Source organism: Prorops nasuta, unplaced genomic scaffold (assembly GCF_024137725.1).
Source record: "Prorops nasuta isolate Cenicafe-Biocafe unplaced genomic scaffold, Cenicafe_Pnas_1.2 PNAS00002, whole genome shotgun sequence".
Taxonomy (NCBI): Eukaryota; Metazoa; Arthropoda; class Insecta; order Hymenoptera; family Bethylidae; genus Prorops; species Prorops nasuta.
In genome coordinates this window covers 218,589-245,715 of record NW_027116799.1, presented here as the reverse complement: position 1 = coordinate 245,715, position 27,127 = coordinate 218,589, and the positions used below count along the sequence as shown (strand labels likewise).

General features: G+C 44.7%; 1 protein-coding gene across 2 annotated transcripts in view; it reads right to left on the bottom strand.

Annotated features, from left to right (window-relative positions):
* LOC136775212 (LIM domain only protein 3-like) overlaps positions 1-22,105 on the bottom strand; it is an 85,503-nt gene extending 63,398 nt beyond the window's left edge. For both annotated transcript variants that reach the window (XM_066729789.1, XM_066729800.1), the window contains exon 1: positions 21,815-22,105. The gene's annotated coding sequence lies outside the window, so the exon portion shown is untranslated. The remainder of the gene's footprint in view (positions 1-21,814) is intronic.
* Positions 22,106-27,127: the final 5,022 nt, after the last annotated feature.

Sequence of the window (27,127 nt, the reverse complement as noted above, 5' to 3'; positions counted from 1 at the left end):
TTGGCGGACGGGAACAAGTGCGGCAAATTAACGCGCGCGGAATATCCTGCAGGGGCTTATCGTCTTTTCGTTGCGCGAAGGGCTTGCGTGGCTCCTGGCTGGAGAGTTTCGCCTCGCTGGTAAATAAATATTGGACGACGAGCGATTGGTATACGCTTTGCGTTACACTGGATTATTATTTTATAATTAATGATTTACCGCGCGAACCACTTGGGATATGGCTGATGCGGTATAACGAGTAAATACCTGCTCCAACTTATTTGCAACGCCATTATGTCGTATTATCGGGTGGTCCCGTCGCGTCAGGACGAGGTACTCGGCATGCCACCTGAAAACATTGGCTTTTTGCAATTATTGCTTCGTATATCTGACGAGAAATACCGTCCAATTACCTTGGCATTAACGCTACGCTCTGGACACGGGCGATTGCGAATTTTATACGCGTATATATACCTTCTCCATTAATTATCTGTTCATCCCTTACCGATTGTCTTCTACTACCCCACCCTCCTTATTATTCATTTGTTTCCTCCGTATACTCGTAAACGTCATTTAGTCCCTCTTTGTCCATCACCGTAAAAAGTTAAAACGCAATATATTCAAACTCAATCTCAAAGTTACACCCTGTCCCTTGTATTTAATCCTTATACGAATAATTAATTCCGTTGGTGGAATAATTTCTAGATCTCCCGCGTAGAGTGATTCAATAATTGCATCGTATCCCCTTTTAATCGTCGAAACTAAACGAGACTGCCTACACAGCCTATATCGTACGATTTATTCCGCAGTCCTGAAATAAATTATTACACGCGTATGCACTTGGAGTGATTCAATAATTGCATCGTATCCAATGGTAATCGCGCGTATATATATATATAGTAATACAATAGGTGTCCGGTTATAACTCGTGCCAAGTCGATAAATTGAAATGGAATAAATGATTATCCGAATAACATTCTTAAAGCATATATATATAGGATTAGAAATTTCTTACATCGACACTTGTTATTAGTCCACGTATTTAGCGCATATTGCCCAAGCAATATAATACACGGGCGCGACCTTATTATATCTCGCAAGCAAAAAACGACAATTCTTTTGGCCTTGAAAAATGGGCTCCTTTTGGAAGGCAAGAATTGCGATGCTGATCATGGACCACATGGTCCAGTTGAAAGTTCCGAGAGGATTTCGCTGCAGAACCGCGATGGATTCCGACTGGCGCGTTAGCCCGCGATGGAGCCAATTGAATAGCGAGGAATAATTAACGGCTTGTCCGCCGCCGCCGGTGATCGTAGTCGGCACGGCCCGCATAAACTTTGACCTTGAGCGGTCTCATTATCCGGCACAGAGGTATCGTTGGCAGCGCCAAGTTTGATCATTAATGGATTCGTTAATAGCTCGCTGGCTGGTCCCTATCATCGCGCGTCCAACAGTGGAAATCGTCGAGGTGGTATAATAACGCGCGCGTTTTGATAACGACTCGAGTTTCAGCAGCGAGCGCGGCGCATTTTTACTCCCCCTCCTTTCCACGACGGCACGGCCCGGAGTCTTGATAACGGAGCGCTATAACCAACAGCTCTATATAGGCCGCTAATAATGAGCTACGCGTATACGCGTTCGTGAATAACGGCCGCATATTGGAGAAACGAAAGTGCACCGTGTCGATAATCGCCGAGTGGAGCTGCGATTGGTACCGGAATTGGCTGTTGAAGAGGGAGGGGGAAGGCTAATTGCGAAAAGGATCAACGACCATTGGAAACTACCGTCCGCCTGGCGCAATAATATGCATTTCCGTACAGTAATCGGCTAATTAATCATCCCAGACGGTGAAAAACATGGCATCCGATTATGTATAGCGATGAGGGCGAGTGAGAAGGGGGGGGTGAGGGGAGGGGAGGGGAGATTTAACGTACAGAGGGTGGCAGAGGATGGCTGAATGGTATCTCGAATTGCAGGGACGAGCAGGGCGCAGCGGGAGCTTCGGACTTCGCTTATTGAAGCAATTAGCACATCCAGGATGACAATAGTAACGATCATTATCGCTTCTTTCCTCGCTGCCAAGTCCAAATTAATCCAATCAGCGCGGCTACGACGCCACGCAAAACTCGTTGGCTGTAATAAATAGAATCCAATTTGCTCGCAGGAGAAGCTTTCAAAGGAGAACTCTCGCGAATCGCGCGCCGCTAATTCCCTCGGTCCAATTAATTTATTAGAATCATCCCTATATATATATATATATATACCGCCGTTGATTAATGATTTCGGATTAACGAATCCGCTCCGCGCGACGACTCTGACAAGTTTCGGGCTACGAGCGAGCGAGCAAAGAGTCGAATCCGTTCGGAGCAACCAACTTTGCACAACGAATTTAATCCACGCGATATAGATTCCATTTTCGAGAATCATCCACTTGAAACGATGATTCGCCGGAGCAATAATTTCATTCATCGAATAATTGCGCGTATTATCGATTCGGTTGGACGAAGCAATAACGCAAAAACAATCTGAGCGCAATATACCAGGCCTCTGACAACGATTAATCACAGTAATAATTGTTAGCTTTAATTGGCTTGGTGGCCTGTTGGTGGTTATTATTTAAGCAATTTTAAAGTCTCTGTGGAATTGTATGGTGATTCATAGTAGGAATATTTTTAGATAGATTTCTGTTGGATGGACCATGTAAGAATCTTGAAGAAAATTGCTGAAGCACGATGGGAATGATCTCGAGAGCTGCTCTTTGCCGAATTAGTAGAGTCGTTAGGGGTAAGATTGAGCAGAGGCGCTAAATCTTTGGTTCGGGGGAGGGATTTCTATAATGTATTTATGATATCTCATTAGTCATTTAACGCCTTTCTTTAAATTGTGTAGTATATATATAGCTATAGTGGCCATTGTTTAATGAAAATTTATGTATACATTGAGTATGGGTTAGCTAAAATAAAGATAAGTATCTTGTATTTCTTTTGCACGATTACTATAATATATGTATACATTTCCATTTTCAATACTCTAAATTTTAATATCCATTTAAATACATGGATTATTTAAAATTGCTAATACCTGTTGGGGCATGAGCACGGCAGCAAAAGTACACGCGTCAATTTTAACAGAGATATTAATTACTTTCATTTCATTGATATTTCGTACACCACCTGATATTAAATACTTCTAATAGTTCTAAAAATGCTTTGAAATTAAAAGAAATTCGTTAATATTCTAAATAATCTAAATCTCGAAAATGCAAATAGAAGAAACAAAAAACCATTGAAAGAAGAAGGCTGCGGTAATCAGCAATTAATAATCGTTTGATTTAAATTCATTAATATGTTGACTGTATAAGGCGAAGTTCACGTTGATTATTAAAAATTATTCAGCATTATTTTGAATATCAAATAAAATGATAACTGATGAAATTTGTGTATCAGTGAAGCATCGAATATAATCCTGATATCATCATTGCTCTAGCTGCGTTTGATTACATGACAGAAAATATTTATCCTATGTTTTGAATCGGATGACTCTATAGGTTGGTCGGACCAGTGTACACTCAAGGTTAGTCGAAGGGTTGAGAAGGCAAGGTTAGGCAAAAGTAGCGAAGGAAATCGAACAATTTAGTTGCACGTTATTATAATACGAGAATGGAACAAAGCCTTACGCGTCCTTTTAAAACAGAAATGACAGTGGCTACTTGGACTAAAGAGGGATTATAAGGTGTGCTGGAAGGAGCATTGTTTCTAAAGCGGATCTTAATTGCTGCATAATCTCAGGTTCTGCTGAAAATATTGAAAACGCTCGAGGAGATTATTACAAAAGGAATTTTAGCGAAATAATTCCTTCTCGGAAGATTTTCTGCTACACAGCGAGCAGTTCTATCGATGATGGAAATACAGCAAATCATATATATATATATATATATATATATGAATAATCGAATAAAGTGATTAGAAAGCGCATCTCGCGATATTAACTCGATCCGGCTTGACAGAAATCTCGACGAGGAATTAATTAACGCGACCACCTGAAAACGAACGAACGAGCGGAGCGTCGCTAACGGACGAAAAATGCGACTCCGTAGAACTATTAATTAGTTGGAGAAAAGGGGAATGAAAGGGGATCTCAGTTCTGTGCTGAAATGACATGGCGTAATTAACCGGGCATCTCATCGGTTAATTTAGTTTCCCGTTCGATGGGGCGCCTACTTTAATTATAACAGCTGCCGTCATATATGCGTATCCCGCGCACCGATTAATATTCATACCGCAATGCCGTATTATGGCAAATATAATAATTCCGGCCCGCGCTCGCGCGCAATAACACGATGATCATCATTTATTTGGAAATAATTATTTCTGCGTATGAACTTGTACGCTTCGCCATGCAAAACCGAGTAAGCCTGTACGTCGTAGATTATCAATTTTCACTGTTTAAAAATTATCAACAATTTTCTTGAATTTAGAGTGAACAAAAAATCTCAAGTTTCAATTGGCAATCGTATTATCGCGATTATCCAGCGATCGAATACAGAGCAGCACACGGGTGATTTGTTATTGCGTCATCATGAGATCGGTATAATAACTTGCGGTCATCGCTGCACACACGTGTAACTGAAAGTATGTATATATAGGTATATAGCAATTGCGTGCCGGATAAACGTGTATCACACGCGTATTCGTTTATGAGCGCTAGATGGTGTGCGATTGACACGCACGGTAACCAATACGAGGAACGGAGTCAGTGGCGAGTATCCAATTTAATGTAGAGCCGACACGAGTCAATTAAAATAGGCATAGGACGAGCGACGATCCTAATTACGTAATGCGAGTCCCAGGGCCGTCCAATAGTCGCACCAACTCGTACGAGCACACCCACGCACAACCCGCACAAAGCTCTAAATGCATTAAATTTACACCAATGGATATATATATATATAATGTAGAAATAATCGATCATATTTACCCGAAACGCCGACCAATTACAATAATTACCAGCCGCTTTTCCACGAGCAATTAGTCGGTAGGATAATGAGTCTCTGTATCCCTCTCTCTAACACACACACGCGCACACATATAAGCGCACACGCACCTTTACCATCCTTCCATCTTTTTACATCGATCTAGTGCCGGAAATGAGGCAAGGCTTTAATCTTGATTTCAAGAAAACAACGCAGAGATGCGAGAGAGCACCACGCGCCGATCGATCGACTAACGAATGGACGCATAAATGCGTTGGCAAATGAGATCGAGTCGGGATAAAGTCAATTAAACATTAAAATATGCATAGGATGACCGGCAATCTCAATAACGTAACGGACGCCACGCCGCGCTTGATCGATCGCGCGGCTCCATTTGCGCCACACGCTTAAAATAACGCTCGATTCAGAACCCACCCCCCCCCCCCCCCACACACTCTACACAGTTTCTTTTCTCTTATTGTATCGCGCAACGCGCGACGACCGGAAACTTGCGGCGGATCGCCACGAGAGTTAATCGACCCAGTTTTACGAGAGGAAAAAAAGGACGAGTCGATTAATGCTGATCAGTCGCTGACTGCGCGGAGGATGGCTAAATTAATCAACGAGTTTTTCCCCTTGGTTATTATATCGCGCTGTTTTTCCGCGAAGAAATTGATCGGCGCGCAAAGACGTTTGGCTGAATCGATCCGAGGAGCGGACTATGGCGTATAAATACGATCATAAAGGAGATTTCGAAGGTTACGTCTCGGTCCCTTTACGAGGAGCGAAATTTATGGCCGATCTACGGCTATACTCGCCGATGACACCTGATTTCTCATTCCCCCCTCCTCGATCCTTCTCTCACACGATCGACCGATTTTCCTTTCGAAGAACCTCCTCCTCCCCCGCTAATAAGCTTTCGTCGATAAATTAATCGACGAGAAAGTTTGAGCTTGTTTACACTCCCAAGTAACTGGCGATTCGTCCACGCGACGAAGATACATCTGCGCTGCTGTTATTCATCCTACGCAAACCGGATCATTCTTGGTCCTCCTCTTCGTCGCATATATACCGGTCTGCAAAAAACCTCATGTTTATTAACGACCATAACTGCGGAGATAAGATCCGCTTATTAACAGGATGTCGCGGATTATCGGGGTAATTATTGAAAACGATCCAAGATGAAAAATGCGAGATTCGAAGGAAAGAGCGTGGAATTGGCGTATAGGAACGAGTTCGCACGAGTTAAATCGTAAATGAGACGCGGCGATTAATTACTCCGAGCGTGCATGGCTTTCGTAATATGTGCATGCATGGCAGTGAGCGTTGGAGGTGTCGTATAGATCGAATCGCATTTGCAGTCGTGCAAATTGGACGGCGGGATAAAAAAGGAGTCCGGGAGCTAGGCTCTTGCTTCTCTATTTTTTTCGCACGGGGTAAATATTCGTTTCGATCAGGGACTTTCGTTGTGCGAGTTCCTGCAGCAGCATCTCGCGTTATTAACGGGAGATTCTCATTTCGCGCCTCTATTATCCACATTAGAGATCGAACCTCGACGGTGTAGGTTGGACTGTGAGATTTCTGACGTAAACACCGGCGGTTGACGAATAGGGTAATGTGCCATGGGGTAAGTCAAAGGAAGGAAGGGTCGAATTGGTTGGCGAGGTGGTCTATATATATATGGAGAGAGAGAGAGAGAGAGAGAGAGAGAGAGAGAGTACAAGGGTGGCTCGGACGAACCTGAAATGATACGGCCCTGACGACAATACGTCCCGAATACCGTATGTCCAGCTAATCACTCTGAGTGGCGTTACTCATCGTCAGAGCTAGCACACATGGCAAGAGACGGAGAGACATTGGATTGTATATAATGGAAGGGGATGCCACTAGCTAGCCGCACTCGCAAGCTCTCCCAATTTCATTATGTTACTCCGACGCAATATCACTCACCGAATATATACGGATTTGAATCAAGACCACACCAGTGTGCATGTGTTTCATAATCCATAATCCAAACTGGAAAAAAAACAAACTCGCTCTCGCTGCATGTCACACACACACACTGCAACAATCGCCATAAATTCTCTTTTTTCATCGAGCGTCCTGCATTGCGAAATATTTCGTCCTATACCCACGACGAATCAAATGACAATTTTTGTCCTTCCGCTCGACCAAACCTGATTTTTCGCCCGACTTTTCGTCGCGAGTCGCTTAATAGCGTATATACTGCTTTCAAAGTAATGGGTGGGAAGCCTCGAATAATGATAATAACAATAAAAAAAGAGATATGAATTAAATTGTAGGTCACACGCATTGGTGTGGATCAAAGTAGGAGGAATATATACATATTTAAAATGGTATATATGTATATATAGAGCAGAGCGGAAGGTTCTCCGTAAATATTTTCCAGCGTCAGTCTGGTAGGGAGTCGAGATTCTATGTTGGTGGGGGGTGGGGGGGGGGGGGTAAACACGTTTGGGGAGCGTAAATACTCGGATAATGCAGAGCGAGTGCATCGACAAATTGACCGTAGTTCTCTCTTCTCGAAGCTTTGGGGGTGGGGTGATTGCGAGTACTCGAGGGGTGTAGGAGGGGGAGGGGGGGGGGGGAAGGAGGAGACTTCTCGCGGTAATTACGAAATTAGCAAAAACAATTTATCGCTTAATCTCGCATCCGCCACCCGCACCGGTCGACCCGCTAGCCAAGCAGCGCCGAAGTATACCGCAATAAAAATCTTGTAATTACTTTTTACCTCGGCTTCGGGAAATTTTAATTAAAGCTAAGAATTGCCCTCGGCGAGAAAGCGGCACGTTTGAGGAAAAAGAAAGGAAAAGGGCCGACGTAAAACATCGTCCGGGATACAAGAAGAAGGCCGATGCAAGAAGTAGGAACCACTTAACGTTCGCTCACCACCGAAGAGAATCGGCTTTTCCTTGCGGGAAAAACTTACCTCCAGCTTACTTTCTATATATAGCTCGCTTTACACTATACATTGTCATTCTATTGATCACTATAGAGCCAAAGTTTTCCTTCCCTGAAATCACCGAACGCGTAACATTCATTTTATACGCTCCCTTTAATGCTCAACTACGTTTCTCCACGGCCAATCACCGCACCAATAATACGATCCTCCTCTCAGCCACCATCTTCCTTCCCCTTTCCATGAAAGTTTATTCATTTTCAACAATATTCTGGCCAATATGCTGGTGAGAAATACAAAGACTATAATCACCAAATCATTTCTGATTTTTTCTTAAGAATTACTATCGAGAATCCCCCGTCTGCAAAGTTTATATTTGGAGATTACAGTCATTTCCTTAACTTTTTCCTTTTTAAAGCAAATTTACCTCAATGATTGTCCCGCTATTTTTTTTCTTCCAAATTGAAGTTTTTTATAAAAAGTTACACAAACATTATTTCTATATTTTTTTCTCGCATCTAAGCAAATATATAATAATTTTAGGGGATGAGTATAAATATTCACTCTTTTTTTAAATTAGTATGTCCAACTTGATCACGTGGTACAAAATTCGCATATAGCTTCGTTTCTTTCAATTGAAATATAAAGTCACTTTTTTGATAGAATAAACATTTTCAAGCTGTATTAAAATAAAAAAAAAAAAAAGAAAGAAAAGAAAAAAAGGAAAAGAAAATAGAACGTCCCACACACGTGTACCTATGGAAAATATCCTTGCACAGGGGTTGAAGTATAAATTTACGGTTTGTCTACTTGACTTAATTTATAGCGACAGTCATTCAAGTGGGAAAAAATATTTGTATGGGGAGTTTTCTCGAGGGTAAAGAAAGGGTTTCTCGCCTGGCAAGATATCTCGCGAGGCGATAAGAGTTTTGAATTTTTTTATTAGCCAATCCCAGCATTGGTTAATTCACTGAGATTTCATAACGCGTAGCTTCTTTCAATTTATGCGTCGGTGCAAAAAGCAAAAATTGAGGCAGGTATCGTCAGGGCAATAAGCCGTTAATTTACGATGGTAATTTATCAATTTGCACAAGCTGCGCTCCATATGCGAGTAGGGGGCACACGTGCAACCAGTATAGAGATATCAACTAAATTAGAAATTGGAAAAGAGAGCTACGCGATTGCGTAAACGCCATTAAGAAAACCTGCAGCTGCGGAATATAACCGCGTGCTTCGAGGACCGGTCGATTTTCTCCTTAAGCTCGACCCTCACTTTGCCCATTTAGTACAGACGGATTATACGTTTTTCATAAGCCACAAAAGCAATCGTGCGTGAAGCGCAGTAACCAATAATACTCTCCGATGCGAATGCTCCGTTTTCCTTGACTGATAACATTTTTCAATTAATTTTCCTAAGCCGTCGAGGAAGATTTATTGAAAGTAGAAAATGGCCGGTTTACAGGAGAGTGCAGCATCGCGGCGTTTAACGACATACTTTTCCACGGGTAAGCTTCCAGCAGGTTCTCTGGCGCCACTGCTTCTCCAGTAAAGGCGATCGTTGTAGAAAATTATATTTGATTCTAATCTGGTAAATAGGATGGCAGTCTATTTATTTACACTTGGCTCGTCCACGCTGGCGAAAAAAAGGAAAAAAAAGAAGAAAAAAACCTAATACTGTCCGCAGTGAAATCTCAGGAATTTCGGATTTCCATCGAGAGTCAGTGCCTTCCCCCTCCTCCTCCATATCCTACTTTTTCTCACGATGCGGAGGATTTTCGCCGCCGCGTAAAAGAGTCTCCCTTATATATACACACAGCACAGAATAGCACATACCTATATATATATATATATATACATATATATACAGGGATCGATATAGGCACATACATCCGAGGCGATCACGCTCCCTCGGAAAATTATATTTGATCCTAATCTAGCAAATGGGACGGCAGTGCAGTCTATTTATTTACACTTGGCCTGTGGCGTCCACCGCGAAAATCTTGTCCGTCTCGCGCGCGGCTATATCGGCAATCCGGCAAAAGGTTCGCTCTCTTATATTGGAGCGTGCTGCGGCGCAGCCAACTGGACTCGGGCCGCCACGACCAGTCGATCGTTCATCATCCGATTTTGACTTTTTCTCCTGCGGCCATGTATAGCAGCCGGAGCACGCGCACGGCCGCGGGACAATTGTTTCACGGCCTGGGAAACAAGTGGTCGGAGCATTTATAGACACGACGTGGCAGGGCGAAGTGGCTATTTTCCGGCGAGTGCTCACCGATTAAAAATCCAATCCTGTTCTCTGCCGAGAGGCGAGGGGCGTCCAAGCCCGAAACTTGCTCAGGGCCGTCGAAGAATGGCCATCAGCCCTGACCCTCCAACGCTCCAATTGAAAACATCTTGCATCCTTATATATATTATAGATTTGGAAAATTTCATTGAAAATTCTATAGAGACACATACACACGAGCTTTCCTTCCACAACTATACCTTTAAATGCACCGTAATATAATAATAATAATACGCTGCAGTTACACGTGGAATATTTCAGTCATGGAGTCGAGTCGAAAAATAAGCGAATTCTTAGCGGAGCGAGATAAGAGTTTTGCATTCGAGCAGGACGCAAGTTTTTCGTATAGGCGAGATAAAAGAAAGTGGACACGTTTTCATCTGGGTGAGCGCGCGGGCGGCGGTCGGTCAATAAATTCCCAGAATTGTATCACGAGCGACAAGAACGGCCCTGGCCGTCGAGAGGGTCACCGGGATCTTGATACTTTTTCCATTTGCTGAAATTGATATTGCTTTAAAGGATAGGCCGGCCGATGCAACCGGACTATAAATATTTTCAGGCTTTCTTAAGCGCGGCCGCAATTCAATCAGCCAGCCACAAATACAAAATCGTATACCATAATCCGCACCGTGCCGCGCCGGGGAATACCCTGGCCATGCGTCATCTTATTTTCTCGTAAACAAATTTCGACGTTGAGCCGCTCCGGACGAAATCAATCATTGGGACGTGACATGTCTCTCTATACATATATACATCACATATGGTCTATTACGCAACGCCCTATAACGAGGGGCTAAAAGGGGGAAATATTCGATTCCGTAATTTCGTGATAAGAGGTCATTATCAGTTCCACTCTTGTTCGACCAAGCATTCCCTTAATGAAAAGAAAAATATCCCTCTATATACATACATATATATATATAAATGTATAGAATGAAGCTAGCACCACGATAGATAAAAAAATCTAATTAATCCTTACTCTTAAATAATTGACGGTTGCCAGATATAATCCTATATATACATATTGTTCCTATATATACGTGAACGGTGTGTGTATAATAACAAGTATACAGCATGTTGCAATGGCCATTATAGCCAGTGGCGATAGCAGCGTTGTGGTCGTGTGTGCGTTTTAGCGCGCGTCCAGTCAATTTTATCTCCATTCTAATTGCGTAAGCTCGACTTCCGAATGAAAAGGAGATGTCATTCGGATTACTAATGGGAGGCGTGTCCAGAACGGATAGGCGAGCTGGCTCGTCAGCGAGTGCTGGATGGTTACTCACTGTCGGATCAATTACAGGTCGCGTTAATCTCGGTAATGCGATACTATCGCGGTCAGCGCCCGCGTTCTGACAGAGCGACGTAATCGCCACAGGCCGAGACATTCGAACGCAACGAAGCAGAAGCGATCGTTAATTAACGTACCGAGACCGCCATCTCATTCGCATTAACCACCGTGAATCGTCCTCCAGCAGCAGCAGCCTCGTCGCGACCGCTCGAAACCTTCGGCCATCCTCGAATTCCATCCAATTAGACCCCACGACACTCGATAAATTATTGAAACCCGCCTTGAAACGTTCCTTTTCGCCGATCATCTGGCCCGCAGAAGAAATTCTCTCTCTCTCTCTCTCTCTCTCTCTCTCTCTCTCTCTCTCTCTCTCTCTCTCTCTCTCTCTCTCTCTCTCATATTTAATTAGGAACCTTATCGGGCAACCTCGCTATATAGGTCCTTGACAGACATCTATCAATCCGACAAGAACCTTGGCTATAATACTCACGAAAAAACGAGAAACAAAAGGCAAAATGACAAGATTTCATTCTCTCGCTCTCTCTCTTTCTCCGCCGCCTAATTGGCATTAATCGTCCAAACTCATAATGGAAAATTCTCAATGAAAAGATTGCATTAATTAGAGTAGACGGATTCGTGCCAGGGTAAATAACAAATGAATTCATTGTGAGGGAAACACCATCTTCCTACACTAATGGAGATTAATTATATCAGCTGTAATAATAATAATTGTATATAATAATAGTGATATAATAGGTACAGAGTAACGTAAATAGAAGAAGAAAGAAGAACGATGAAGATGCTGGGAATTAAGGCTGATTATTTCAGGTCACATGTGTACGCACGTATAAAGCGTATAGTAACGCATTAAGCTAGCCGGGAATAATTAACGAGCTAATTAACCGTGATAATTGGTCGCTGAAAAATTTGTTTCGTTAACGAATCGATTAAGCAAATTCATGCGGGCTGGGTGGTTCGGTGCGAGTGGAAATAATTAATGAACTAATTAACGTGGCTGATCGTAAATTACGCGCGAGACTATCCGGAGGAATCGGAACGAATAATCGGCCCCGTAGGTTGAATGGAGCACAATGCGGGAGCCGAGCAAGTTTCGCGGAATACGGAGCGACGCTAACTCGCGCGGGATCGGTATTATATGCGTCGAGAGTGGAGCTAGCTCGCTTTTAATGAAACGTCCACGGGGAAAGTAGCTGTGCAGCACACGCGTATACATATACCTACCGGGTGGCCCGCTTTTTAACTACGTCCTATATAACTTGTAAATTAAGCACTTTGCATGAATAATTCCACGTTAGAAATAAACTATACCTATATATATATATATATATATATATATATATATATATATATAACACTTTTCAAAGTAAATCTCGTACGTTACTCGGTCAAGTTATTAAAGATCAAAAATTCCTTTATTCTAGGAATCGTATCAGTTCTCGAGGATCATTTTGCGAAAACACAACCAATAGTAGAAAATCGTCGTGCATTCCGCTACTGACAACAACTGCCAAATTAAACAATTTTTGTTCCTCGAGAATTTCATCATTAAGGGCTGTATTATAGATTTGGAGAAACGATTAAGACACTTGTGCTTTTTATTATAACCATATATATATATATATCTATTCGTACTGTCGAAATTTACAGAATTGGTCGTAATTAAGCGGACACCCGGTGTATTTACAATGCGTATTATTGCCATTAAGCGTGCTCACAATTGAGTATTAACACGTACGAATAACTGAAACCAATCGGGATATCATAGGCTCTATAATTGCACTCATCGAAACTCTAAATATACATATATAACGTATCTAGAGTATATCGAACGACATCGATCAGTTTGAAAACGAGTTTCCCTCTCTCGATGACCGATAAATCAACCGGTCGATCTATCGATGATCGATACTGGTTATAAGCAACAGGCTATATGCTACATAATATCGTTCTATACGGGACCAGCCAGGGGGACACTTTTATATCGATGAGCCAGCCATCGTACACGTTCCCGTAGGAAGCTACCGTATTCCTGCAGGGAGAAACGAAGCCGCAAACACGTGTTATAAACTCATTAGCAAGTCCATTAAGAACTGAGCTAAATACGGACGCGACGCAATTATCGTGAATTAAGTTCTAATTAGGCTGTCATTATTGCTGCGTTAAAACACTGCAGCGTTATCATATCGAAACTATCGTGCCCCACTTCTCTTGGCTGCATCCACCATAGCATATATATATATACGCGGTATTATAATTCTTCAGCTTCGTTGTGTTGATGAACTCGAATGCCAACATCTTCTATTCCGGTCATTCTCTTCGCTTCCCGTGCTTCTGGGATCATCTTTGTACTATGCGGAATACAGGTTTTCATCGGCTTCAACTATATATAAATGTGTGTGTGTGTGTGTAACCATACATATATACCAAAATGGATAGCAGAGAGAGAGAGAGAGAGAGAGGCGAACATTATATAAGTATATTCCGCATTATATTCGGGACTAATGGGCCTCGCTATCCTTTTTATCGAGTGGCGTTCAGCCGTTAATAGTACGAGGCTCATAAAACTTGTAGCCAATTTAGATGTGCAAACGAACGCTTAATTGCTAGTGCTCTCCTTGCCCCTCCACGCTCTCTAGAAAGGTCGGGGGCTAATCTCCACCGGCAAGTACGAGCCGATCCTCCAGCTTTCCTTTTAATGGCCCTTCGCTGTTCATCCGGATATCCGATATAAGACGATGCGTGCTATGTATATGTGTGTATATAGTATAATACCTACACACACACACAGTTGTGTTAAACCATATAAGTTGCTCAGGCTAAAAAGAAAATTATTCTTCCCCGTAATTATATAGACATTGTTGATAAAAGGAATCGGTAAGATTCGTCGAGGATCGATTTAAGTCGGAAGAATCGCGATTCCCTAACTCGTCACTCGCGAATTTTCGAAACAGGAAACATATATATGGCTCGGTGCACGTACACAATGAAAAGGAGCCAACCTCGAGGTTGGAAAACCCGTATAGGAGAGAGCTCTAATGTGATTGGTTTACAGCCCTTACAACCCTCCAGGTTTCTCCACACCAACGGGAGAGCCGGACCACGACTTATACTCCGCTAAAATGGAATTAGTTTTTCGCAATTTCGCGGCAGTCCATCGTTCTAAGTGGTCGAGAGTCTTCCTGGTCGTCCAGCAGTACGACGACCACGACCACGACGACTACGACGTTGGAGCTACCCGCATGTGCGCGCCGCTTATTCACCCCACCCCCTCCCCACTCTCCCACGCGTATACGAATCCCGGATGACACGAGTAAATCACAACCGGTCTCTCCAAGTGGCGATATTTCCTCCTTTGGATCCGACTCCGTCGCAACGTTCAATAAAAATGTTCGAGTACCTATAGCTACCTCTTATTATTATAATACTATATATGTCATTTCTGTCAAGAAAGGTACGTCATTCGATGATTCCTGTGGCAACGTCTCGGTCCAATCAGAATTATTGCGTTTGAAGGAGCTTTCAACGATCGATCGATTCATTTACCTCCCATCAGGAATCGCGTTGACTTTGCGGCGAAATATTTTTTCTCTCCTGTGCACACCGCTGCTACGGCCGAGGTTCGAAAACCGATTTCAATGACCGCAATGTAATTGAATAACGTCGCGAAATCAATAACCACGGCCAATAACTGGGTGGCTTACGTCCAATTCAGGCAGGACTCCGTTCATTTAATACGACCCTAACGAGATTTTTATGCCAAAGGAAAAAAATGCCGAATCATCGTCAAGTCTCTCGGAGTTTTTGATTAACCGAGAATATATAGTGTATATAGGGTGAACCTGGGCTTCTCTTTAGACGCTTTTTTTCTTATGATTTTTATTTGTTCGCTCATTATTAATATATTGATAAATTCAATGTCAAGAGGTAGGTTTTGTATATATTATCGCTGCCTCAGTGCATTTATGAAATGTTAAAATATTTATTCCATTGATGAATAAATTGTCGGAAAAGAAGATTAGGGTGAGTCGCCTATGTCCCATAATTGAGGCGTCCAAGTTGGGCCTGTAGTTAAAATATAATAGATATATAAGTCAAGTACTAAGAAAACATTTGAATTCAAGAAGAAAATCTATATATTTTAATATATTATCGATAAACCAAAAGATTTAAATATAATACAATGATGAATAAGTAGTACTTATGTGTGTATGTATACTTGTCATCAAGAGAAGAAACTGCAGTATCTCTTGATTGAACAAAATTTGTCTGACTTGCTATGAAAATTACAAATGCCCGTTACTCCTCGTCAAGCGATACAATGAAACGTGTTTATAGCTTGAATTTGAAGCAACGTTTTGTCTCAAGGACATAAAATGAAGTGTACATGCATATAACTATTTATATTGACGTACGTACGATAAAATCTTTATCCCACAACTCATTTCCCCACAGGCCCTACTGTACTTTTAGAAAGAACTATTTACTTTGACCAAATTTCATGGAGAGCGAGGATTCTACAGAAAATTGCTATAGGATCCCTGTATTAGCGGTGAAAATGTTTTTCAAATGGAAGAAAAAAGGAGCGCGTTGTTATCACAGAGAGAGGAAGGGTCAGTTGAGATAAATTTTTGCAGGATCGACGACAGATTTATCGACGACAGCTCAACGCAGCAGGCGGCGCTCACCGAAAATTTATCGTTAATTACCGCGCGTCGCGTTGTTAAGGAACCGCAGCTTCGCCGTTGTTGTATCGACTTTCCATCGAACTTCCGGAAAATGTCTTTCCGTCTGTTCGCTTCCGGCTGGCTTCTCGCTTTCCACGTCCCGTTGCGGGCTCATCGATCTCACCGATATCATTGTGCAGCCGCGTTTTTCCAGGGATTTAAAGGAAACCCGAACGAACGCCACTCTAGAGAGAGAGAGAGAGAGAGAGACAGCTGTGTGAAGTAAATAGGAGTCCTGCCCGGTCTGCCGTAAAATTGTATGTGAAATTGTGCAATGTGTCTTGCGAATTGAATCGCCGGTAACGACATTGATTTTATTGCTTGTTTCCAGAGCCACCTTCTCTCCCCACCCGCCCCCATTCCTACACCACACGTACAGCTTCAATTTGCCCACCGCGAGAGTGTGTGAAAAAAGAATCGGAATCAGATTTCAGCAAGGTGGCGCGCGATAACCCCCTTTGCAAAGTTATTATCCGCTGCACCGAATGTCCTTGGATTACAGAAGAAATCTCTCGCGTACATTTTTGCTTCTGCGCAACTGCTCCGACGTACCAAGCACCCGTCGATGAATCTCTCCACCAGACTAACTCTTTCGATATATATTTCAATCAACTATCATATATAAATAAAACAAATTTAAAACTCGCTCGATGGAGAAACATATAAAAATGTCCGCGTATAATACTGCATATTTTCCTCGTCTTAATTTATGAACAAATTTCAGGACGCCCGCGACACGTTTCATGTGTATATATATATAAATTTTTCCCTTGAAAGTTTGGAACTTTTAGAGGAGAAATTACACCGTGGCCTATAAAATTTTAATTATCCACATTAATGACCTGCCCCTTTAATTTACATTGTTAAATTTTTGCAAGGACCATCGTCGGAAATTTCACTCGGTATACTGTGTCTCCTTCGCGAGAGTACACGCTTTACTGAATCCTAATATATTGCTTAGTGGTTCATGAATATTCAAGGCGGAGCATTTAGCCGCGCTGAAAGGCGGACAAAAATCGTCCATGCACGGATTGGAGATCTCGGAGAAATTTTCATAACTGCGCGCTGCAGGGATCGCGTCGTGTAGTATGGTGGATGCGAGAAGGAGGAGGATGGCGGTTATCCGAGGGGTCGAGGGTGGCTCCCATAATTTGCTTTCAATGATTTACCGCGGGCTAATTGCAGAATGCAGCGAGCGGTAATATCGCTTTGCAGGGTTACGTCCGGGAGCCAGCTATACTTTAGTTTGCAATTTAAACTTTACTTCCTCTGGAATTGATTAGCTTTTAGTAATTAAGCAAGCAACGCCTTGGTCCTCCCCCACCGGGGTTGGCGCGCACCCTCCCCACCCTTGGCGCGCTTGCGTTCGATCCTCGCAACGTCCCCCCCCCCCCACCCACCTCACGTATAGCCCTCACTCTCATCCCACCCAACACGGAACCCCCTCGCGTGGCCTAAACCACCTCTCACTCTTTCTCTTTGCGCTCGAAGGGCGGTTTTAATCAACGCCTGGCGAGGGCGAGCGAGAACAAACGCTCGAGTGAGACGCCCAAACGTATTTTGTAACGTGGCGCGCGCGCCCTCGCGCTCACACACACACACAGTCTGTATATGATACGCGTGCTCTCCTCTCTCGCACCCCTCCAACTCTCCTTTCCTTTTATCTTTGTCATTTCCTCCCTTCAACCCCTCGCGAAGGTGAACGAGACAGGAAGTTGAAGCACTCCTCCCCGGCTCGGTATTATTTTTTGACACGCGTGAACCGAGCCTCAAACCTGCCGCTCGCTCGCTGCCTTGTATATTCCGGTGTAGATCGCAGTGCGAAGCAATTTCGGCATGGAATGCGTTTCCCTCGATAGCTCGTACACGGCTATAGAGCTTGCCCAGCCCGGGACAGGCCCAACCAATTTCAACTTCCATTATACACCCTTACCCGATCCGGCCGACGTATTTCCAAAGTATGCACGCCACCCCCCCGTTCGTTCGCTCGCTCGCGTCGGCCCAAATCCAATTGCCACTGATCAATGCCCTCCACCACCCCAAAAACTCGATAAAACCCGACGAGCAATTAAAAATTTCATCCCTCCTTCCCTCCATCCAAATCCGCAGCCTCGTAATATATATACACTGTAAACGATAAATCAAGCCTATACCTCCAGTTCTATATATATATATATATATATATACACACATATTAATATTATTTACATTTACGTAGAAACACGTCATTTCATCACTGGTGGCTTCTAGCATCGACGAAAAATTCATCTATCCAAGGGACGAATAAATATTCATGGATCGTTTCCCATTGGCTGTGTGTCTTTGTGCGTGTATAGGTATTACGTGCGCGGAAACTTGAAATCACCGGGCTACTTGCGTTTTGCCTGCAGGGATACGTTTCGGTATATATGCTGCGGCTCTTATACAGCTGCGAGCACCGCGAGCCGTTCCGCGTGCAACCCCGGACGAATTTAAAAACGCAATTTACGGACAATGGAATGGAGGGAGGGGGAGAAGGGATGTTCGCTTCGCGGCCGGGTAACCCTGCAGATTCAGCGTGCTTTTCGTGGGGACGAGGGTGCGTAAAGGGTCCGGGGGGCCGCGCGATAGGTACGGTGCTCCTCGAGGACGACCTCGACCGCTCGCCCGTAAAAATGTTGTTTTTTAATTTAGGAGACGCCGCGAGGTTAATATACGGCTTTAATTTCGGCATTTCATTTAGGGCTACGGATCGCGCGACGAGGGGAAATAAGCGGAAGAGTGCTGCTCCGCTGCTGGGAATAGCATTGGCACACAGCGTCGACGAGGGTTGCGCCCGGCTCTAGGCTTGCTTGGAGAAAAGGGGGTGTGTGGAGGAGCGCGATCCGAGTCTGGATAGCTAGGGTGGCGAACCACTTCCGGCCGCGAAGATTGACTTCCGACTGCTGCCTTGACGGAGGTCGGCGGACTCCTTCGATACTGAGACGCGAGAAACCAATCAGGCCAGCACCGCGCAGCCACCGTACACACCGAACCTTCTCGCTTTCCATGAAAATGCGCGCCCTGCCTCCGCGAATAAATACAAGCCCGCCTTGCTCCAGGGTAAAAGGTTCCAATGCTCCCCGTAAATACACGCTCCCGCACATAAATATAGACAGTGTAGTAATATAATAGTGCAAATGGTACGCGAGAATCGCGTGAAATTTTTATGCATCAGCCCCGCGCGCGATCGTGAAGCGTCCTTCGCAATTACGACAGAATTGTATTCTCTCCGCCATTCGTCGATGCGCCGCGCTACGTAAGAAATCGTTGCAATTCTAGCCCGTTATTCGATATATCCGCGAGCGTCCAAAATTAATTTTCCACCCCAAATGTATATACGAGTCAATCTCCGTATGTATCGAACCGCCTCTCAGACCTTAATTAAATTGAAACTAACGCGTGTATCTCGAACAACTTCCCATCTCCCCTTCCCTCTCCTGCCTTGCTAATGTACATATATATACGAGCTGCAGAAATTTTTAGCATCTGTTCGACGATTCTGATTGTTCAGCTGGAGGAGAGGGGGTGATTGAAATGGAAGGGAGGAGGGGTAGTGGCCAGTCGATCAAACTTATTGGCAATTGGAATCAACGTGGATATCACTCGCAGGCACTCAAGGTGCTAATTTATCGAGGATTAATTCGCTAATTGCGCTCGAGCCCAGACAGCTGGTCGGTCGGCTCAATTATACACGTATATATATATATATATATATATATATATGTATCACATAGGCGTACCGCGCGCATGGAAAAGGGGATTTAACGAAAGTGCGGTAGCTATCGGTCGGGCGAGGTGAACGTAGGGAGGGAGGAGGGGGGGGGGGGGGGGGCAAGGAGCGGCGGTAAAAGAGAGAAGGTTTGCTATGGTTTTATCGTGACTCGATAATTTGCCGAGCGCTCGAAGCTCCGGCAATTCGAGCAAAGACTACCCCTCCCTCCTCTCCACGCCCCAGCACACAGCCGTGTCCTCCTTATTGGCTTTCACGTCAGGACCAGTCGGGGCAATTAACGCTTTGACGATAAATTAAAATGCGTTAATTACGAGGTGACCTTGAGGCCCATTAGAGGATGCAAGGGGTGAAAGGGGGGGAAGGACGCGCGGATGAGATATACATGCTTGTGCAGCGGCTCTCAGCACCTTAGCCCAGGCAATTACAACGGTCATCGCTCGCACGGAGGCAATTAAGGCGCTCCCCAATTAATGCCTCGGCAGACCTCGCCGACATTAAGCCGCGATCCATGCACAAGCCTCCCCTCCCTCCCTCATCCTATTCTCCATCGCCCCTAATACATATATAGCTCCTCTTCGTCCGACTGGCTCTACCCTCTATGAAATCCTCCTCCTGCTCCAGAGAGAATGAGAGAGGGAGAGAGACAACGGAATTTCCCAGCCCGAAATCCAGCGGGGATGACTAATTTCGAGTTTCCAGCTCCAATTTAGCCGGGCAATCGCGCGCGTCTTCGATATATCCTATTGTGGCCGGTAACTACGTAATTTATTTCGCCGAGCCGGAGGAAAAGGGGAAGGATGGGAAGAATCGAGTGTGCTCGCTGCTGCATGCTGCTGGTGGGGAGTATCAAAAGATCATCGATCGCCTCGTTAATACCGCTATATTTTTCGCGTCAACTGACAAGTTCATTAGCGAGCACAAAGCCATATAGACACTGGCGAGGCCTTCACAATGCAACGGTGTCACTGCTTGCTGCACTTGCACTTTTTTAATAACTCGAGTGTCCGCTTAATCCTTCCTTTTCTCGATATCAGCCTTTCTACTGTACATGCTGTAAAGTATGTGCTATATGTGTATACGTGCGTGCGTCCGTGTATATATAAAACTATAGACACACACGTTTACACAGGTTCGTGAGCGCGAATCGAATCCGCAACGAGGAAAAGGAACTATAACGAAACGATTCGATTAGCGAAATCAGCGATAAGAGCAGATGAGAGATTTGGCGTTTTTTCCTCGTTGATTAGTTTTTACAACTCGCGTTAGAAGAAGAAACCGAGGCTGGTACAACGAGGCCTCGCTCGGAGAATATCGCCTCTCCCGAATCTCTCTCCCTCTCATTCTCATTCGGGCGTTGTTCGATAAATGGATAAATCTAAAATAGCTTTCTACGCGAAAGCGCCAACAAACTGAATCTCGGTGCAAAGTCAATTAACTCGGGTGGCTGGCGCTGCCAGTAGGCGGTAATGGGTTATAGCTCGGTTTATGTCAAACGGCGAGCAACGCCGCGTGTACAATATTCATGCCCGCTTAAACATAATCAGAGTTAATTATCCCGAATCTCCAGTCACGATCGGGCTTTGAACGAGCCGGCGCGCACCGACACACCACGCAACAACGCGCATCCTGCTGCTGCACGCACTCTTCCCAATTAAGTCCGCTCTCTCTCTCTCTCTCTCTCTCTCGCTCTTCAAGGTCTCATCCGCGCCGCGGAATCGAAGCAAATAAGCTGCTCGCGAATGATCCACGATACCAAAGAACATCCATCTTTCTTATATGTGTGTGTGTGTGTAAGGACGTTGAAGCTGCAGGATTCATCAGCGAGATACGGACAAGAAGGGATGCAGAAATTTTGGATGATACACTCACCGTGGTCGAAGAGAGATCCTCGAAATCCTGATGGATGACGTTCGCAGTCCCGTCTGTCGGTCGTCACAAAAACTGCACTGGATTTGGTACACGCGAGAGGATCCCCGGAGGAAGCACGTGAATTGGATGACTCGCGTGTCGGCGGTTCTCGGAGCGGGGGAGTGGTGGAATGAAACACGTGGTGCACGCGCGGACTGCGAGTATATAAGCCTTATCCGGATGGTGCGGCGCTGTCAGCTTGCTTTCTCGTCATTCGCGCGCAGGACTCGATTCCCTCGCAACCACGACGGCGGTCCAACTCGGAATGAGACGGAGCGAGACTCTGCGAAAGCCGCCAGCCAGGCCGCCAAGTGTGCCCGCCGTCCGCGGCGCGCTCCGAGCCCTCTGACGTCATCCGGACTGCTCGCTCGCGCACGCGCTCTTCCGCTGCCGACGCGTGTCGCGCACGGCTGCGTGTACACGCGCACACACACCGTCACCGTCGTCTCCTCTCCGACGAGCCGCTCCCGACCCCAACGCGTCCCCGACCAAAGAAGATTAATACAGGTCGCACCAAAAGTCACCATCAGCCCCAATACGCCACTGGAAACTCGCATGCTATATATTCTATATAAAGGTGTATCCACATGTACACACGCGGACACTGCATGTGCGCCGTGCTCTATTCCATTTCAATCTCATCCCTCCCCGCCCCTCGCGACGTCTCTGACAAACCAGTCGAGATCTCGTTACATCGACAATTTAATCTCGATGTATCATTGTCAGTTTTGCGACGGAGAAGATTGTGGAGAAGCGAGGTGCGCGTTGCTTTATTTGCCTGGCGACTGATCGAATTCCTCGAGAGTCTCATCGTGGTATCGACTGTACAGGGTGAGGCATTTAACGCGCCCCGGACAAAGCATTGAGTCGATCAGAGAGATTCAAAGAAGAGGAGATGGTTGATCATCTCGTTATAGCTACGAGAGACGTCAATTTTTTGCATAGGATTTTTTCCCCAGCTCCTTATCTCCTATTGATTCGATCGCGTTGATAGTCGCGAGATCTCGGGGTGAAAAAAATTATATCCTTCGGAGCAATAAGGTGGATGAGTGCGAATTTTTGCGTTGTGTAATAGTTGTGGTGCGGGGTGGGGCGGAGCCTCTCTCGAGTGCTGCTGGCTCACCCTGTATATATATATATATGTATGTATAGAGAGCGTGCGACTGACTGAACGGACGAAGGACGAGAATTGTGGAAAAAGTGGATAAGCAGCGGGGACTGATTGACAATGGGGCATATCGGAGAATCGGGCAGATGACGATGGCATTTTTGCCCCGCTCGCAATTGGAAATCTCTGGTGTGCGCGGCGATAATTACGGTTAATGTAAACGTTCGTTAATGGGTGTCATTAAATGCAGCACGGCAGAGCGGACACCATATGGGCCTCTATGTGCGCGCCTCTTATTCGCTCCAATTATATTAATTAAATAAACATTATAATTAGCTAATTAAATCAAAAGTACCTCGTAGCAGACCATCGCGCGATCGTTGCTCCGATTTCCGTTTGCGCGCGTGTACGTCGCATATCACGCTTATAGCGCGTTATTAAAGCTTTTCCGATGACAGTGGTAAGCGGTTTTATTCGTTGCGCGTCGACCAAATTTTACAACGAAACTGTTTCAACCGTGAAACGACGAACGGAGATAGCTTTGTGTTCTATATATGTATATGTATATATATATATATATATATATCCCCCCGCAACTTTTGCTTAAAAGGATCTCCCCCCCCCCTTCCATCTATATAGAAACCGGACTGAGAGCCTTCGAGGAAAAAAAAATCCAGTTGGTGAATTAAAGGAAAATGTAATAAGGCTCTTACGGTAAACCAGTCTGTGCAAGGATTGTTCGATTAATTTTTCGAGGGATTCAATTTATTCGAAAACGCATCGAATAGTCGTGGTAAACTCATATCTGGCAGAAACGGGAGTTTTAAATCCTGTTCGAGCCTCGTGCGAGCTGAAACTCGAGGTCTCTGAAGAAGCAGGAGAGTCGACCATTAAGGTTAGACGCCTGATAAGGCTTAAATCTTTATTCCATCTCTCTCTCTCTCCCTCCTCTACGCGTGTTTATTTTTTTACGCCAACACTTGTATCCTCTCGGTTATCACGAGTAATCTGTCAGGTGAATATTTTTATTATTATAGAAGCTCGCATACACGAGCAGAGCGGAATTTCTGTTGGAAGGAAGAATTTTTGCGATTGACCACGTACGCGAATAATTGCCACAAGTTTCGATTGGAAGCTGCTCTGATTAATCTTATCGGGGCTTCTAATGGGAGTCGCTTTTGTTTATTCGTCCATTATAATAATTGCTGGGAGGCAAATGAATGACGGGAAAATGTCTGTATAATTTTTCAACGCGATATCAGCGCAGAAGGAGGCACAATTAGCTAAAACTCCCGGCGCCCCCCCCCCTCCCCCCTTCAGCATTCGCCTTAAGAATTGCTGCTATAAAACACGCTCTGCTTAAGATTTAGATTGTTCCCCGCAGCTCGTGGTCCGTGAGAAACCGTACTTTCATCCCTCGTCGAGTCCGTGTAACTTGTGACCAAGCGCGTATGCAAATTCTTTTCAGCTTCAGCTCGCGTTCCTCCATCTTTTTCTAATCACATAAAACACTCTGTATATATATATATATATATATATATAGTTTATTGAAAATTATAAGGGCTAATCTGTTTTTTATTTCCTCAAACAACCTGCATTATTCACCACAGTAGCGTATAAGATAGCCTTTTAAGAATTTCTGATCAAACACTTGGAAATCCATTACAAGTTCGACTCGCTCGTTATATATAGAAAGCTGCTCCATTTTTTCTATAATCATTTTAAAGATATTCCACTGTGAAGCAAGAATTAATGAATCATTTCCACGGCTCGTATTCGCGCGGTTCATTTTTTATGCACGCTCATTATCAACAAATGATTCGGTACAAGAGCTTACATAATTATATGCATTAGCAATTATACGCTCGCTCTGTTTATTCGTATCCCTAATTCGCATTCGCGCATTCTTTCCCCATATTGGACGTTCTCGCCATTCATTAGTCGACTCGCTGTATTCACACACGCACTCATTAATTATCCATATTTCTCCCATTACCGTAAAAGTTTCTCCAATTGCATATAAAGTCGCTGGTTTTTTTTTTATATTTTTTTCCTTTTATTATTAACGATTCCCCCCTATAATGAGAAAGAGAGAGAGAGAGAGAGAGAGAGGGGGAGGGTGGTAGAGTGGGAGTAAGAGGTGACCGAGAGTGAGAAAAAGCGGGTCAATTAAAATTAATCGACAGCGTAATTAGAAAAGTCATTAAAGCCTCTGGCGTCGTTGTACGCGGAAATAAAAACAGCGAGAGTCCTCCCTGTAGGTGCTTTAAAAGAAAATAAGTCTCTTAACGGAAATGAAAATCGGAATTCTCGGGATTTTCCGGCCCAAAAAACAATTGTCACGCACCGTAAGACTCTCCGCGATAAATAAGAATCCAGCCAAGAAGGCGAGTTTAATTACAGGTTTTTCGCAGTGTTAATGATAGAATAGAGTGGTACGTGGTTTGGCAGGGCTGAGGGACGGGACGGGTTTTAATTATTTTAATGCGTCCGTAGGTGAGTCTTTGACCCAAGACGATTGGTCTGCACTACCCCCCTCCCACTACACAGGCGACTGTTTTAAGTAAACTCGCCATGAAAGTATATATATACATATAGTATATAGCGGGTAGGATGGTTTGTGCCGGGTCCTCGAAAAGCGTCTCGTGTCATTAGTATGTTAATTGGTATAGCCGCCCGGCTGCCACATCGCGTTTCGTATGCCCCGCGAGCCCGGCGTGTTTATATGTTAAGATGTTTAATCGCTTCTGTAATTAAACTGTCCCTCAAAGGGTTAATTGTCCCATAAACCCATGAATACGTTAACGAGCTCGGCATCGCGGTCTCGAGGAAAGAAAGAGGGCCCCGAGGGGGTGCGAGAAGGTGGTTCGAGCGAGATAATAAATTCTTCAGAGGGAGTGAGAGAGAGAGAGAGAGAGAGAGCGCGGTGGTGGAAGTGTGGAGGGGGGAGGTGGGTGGGGGGGGGGGCGAAACTCTCACCTGGCCGAGTAATTTGCATGACTCGGCCGTGTAATTCGACCATCGCGAGTCTTTCTTCGTGGTGAATTACTGGAAGCGCGTGAGCGAGTATACATATATATAAAGGAGAATCGCGTACTACGTGCTCGTATTTACGCACTTGGCTTATACATATATATGTATATAGTTAGAGGCGACTCGACGAAAGTTCCGAGTGATTCGCGAGCTCTCGTCGAGGCTCGATGCTACAGAGTAGATCGGTTTTTGCCAGAGACCAACCGGACGCTTCTTTCTTTCTTGCCTCGCCGCCGCGCTCGCCTCTCGCTGCCTGCAGCTGCCACCGAGCAGAGCACTTTGCGAAAACGCTAATAGCTCTCCCCGATTCTCTTGCCATTTCTGCTCGACCAGATTCCCATAATCCGGGCACCGATAAAAACCCGGGTGGCAAGAAACCACGATGCAGATTCTCAAGAATCCAAGGAGAATCCCATCGAACCGGATGGTCTCGCGATTAATCACCTATATAGATCGTGCCAGCGTTGCTTATATAATTAGCTTGACGGAGCGAGGAGAGAGAGAGAGAGAGAGAGAGAGAGAGAGGGGGGGGGGGGGGGAGGAAGTAGAATAAGGCACACTGTCGCTCCGTTATTATAATTAAGAAAATAGACTTTAAATCCAGCAGGGGAGAGAGAGTGGTCGAGGGACAAGGATGGAAGAGGAGGTTGGATGGAAATTAATTCATTACTCTAATGCGTTGAGTGAGAGAATGAGTGGAGCGCTCAAGTGTCGAGTGCCAAGCAATTCGCCAAAGATGGATGTCTCGTTTTCATTTCGAAAATTAACACTCTCCATTATACTCCAGGCCTGAGGACGATTTTTTTTTATCTCCAACTATTTCCGTCCATACCCATCCCCCATCGCGCAACCACGTCCAAGAGTCAATAGACTATTACGCGTTTATAAGTGAGGGGGGATACAACGACACGCACACGAATCAAATGGAACACGGATCGCTCGTGATTTTCGTCTCTCTCTCTCTCTCCCTCCCTCCCTCGCAAAGAGCAGCTCTCTCTCTCTCTCTCACCTATTTTAATCACGCTTATGAAATCTTTTCAGCGCACCGGGTGCAAAAGCATCAGCCTCGATCGTTGCACTGTTTTTGAAATATTTATTCGCATATAGATGCATCGCGGCAGGGGTGCTGCTGG